Source organism: Colobus angolensis, unplaced genomic scaffold, assembly GCF_000951035.1.
Source record: "Colobus angolensis palliatus isolate OR3802 unplaced genomic scaffold, Cang.pa_1.0 Scaffold77, whole genome shotgun sequence".
Taxonomy (NCBI): Eukaryota; Metazoa; Chordata; class Mammalia; order Primates; family Cercopithecidae; genus Colobus; species Colobus angolensis.
The window spans coordinates 317291-318810 of NW_012121487.1; positions in this window are offsets into that span (position 1 = coordinate 317291).

The window sequence follows — 1520 nt, forward strand, 5'->3', positions numbered from 1 at the left end:
CCACTGCACTCCAGCCTGAGTGACAGAGCGAGACTCTGTCTCAAAAAAAACTTTTACCACGTACAGTGGTTCACACCTGTAATCCCAGCACTTTGGGAGGCTGAAACAGGAGGATCGTTTGAACCAGGGAGTTTGAGACTGTGGTGAGCTAGGATCATGCCACTGCACTCCAGTCTAGGTGACAGAGTGAGAACTTGTCTCAAAAAAAGAAAGAAAGAAATCCACTTTTGTGTGTCTGTGTGTGTGTGTGTGTGTCTGTGTGTGTGTGTATAGTCTCACTACGTTTTTCAGGCTGGTCTGGAACCCCTGGGCTCAAACAATCCTCCCTCCTCAGCCTCCCAAAGTGCCGGGAGCTCACAAGTGTGAGCCACAATGTCAAACCAAAAACAACACTTCTAACACTGGACAAAGATAGTATTGTTTAGTTTTTCAAAAAGGACTTTACTAGGAATCTAAATGTAAAATAAAACCAAATTTACAGAAAATACAAAAGTTGACACAGATAATTTCAGGTTTCTTACCCTATGTGACAAAATGAGCCAGGCTCTCACCCTAAAGAATGATAGATCTGAGGCCAGGTGCGGTAGCTCACACCTATAATCCCAGCACTTAGGGAGGCCAAGGTGGGAAGATCACTTGAGCCCATGAGTTCAAGACCAGCCTGGCCAACATAAAGAGACATCATCTCTACAGAAAACTTTTGAAAATTAGCCAGGCATGGTGACCCTGCACCTGTAGTCCTAGCCATTCAGGAGGCTGAGGTAGGAGGATTGCTTGAACTGGGGAGGTCAAGGCTGCAGTGAGCTGTAATTACACCCCTACTCCAGCCTGGGCAACAGAGCAAGACCCTGTCTCAAAAATAAAAAACAATGGCAGGTGTGCTACAGATGGGTTTGACGGGCACAACTTACAGGGCACCCACCACTTCAGTCCCAAGAGGGTTAGACAATAGGCCAGGCCAGCGCTGGACCCCAGACAGAGGAAAGGCCTTCTCAGCTCCACTGTGAGGCCCCACAGAGACCTGCTTCTGGCCCTTCTCTCTCTTGATATGCTCAGGCAGGCATCTGGTTCACAGCTCCTGGGTAAGGGAGGCATGCCCTTCTCTTGCCCCAGCAGTCCGGAGGCAGGCCGCAGGCTGAGCCCACTGACCCTCCAGTGGCTGCTTTTTCTCCTTTGGGACCTCTCTGGCTCCAGGCTCTGAAGCCAAAGCTTTGGCTACTGTTACAGTCCTCTGACCTCTGAAGTTCAGCTTCCTCCCCAGAGCCCTTAAACCCCCTAGCAACAGGCTTCTAATTAGCATCACACACATACTCATTTCCTGCCAGCTGTCCTACAGTCTCGGTGGGGTGGAAGGGCTGGTTTCATTCAAGTACTGCAGGCAGTGAGGGGAGCAAAACCCATCTTCTCTCAAGGAGGCAGAAGTGGTGCTGGGGACAGAGATGGGGCTGGCCTGCAGCTGCTCCCTCACCCCTCCTAAGAGAGTCTCTGTCTTGTCTCTGATACAGAGATAACATTGCCCT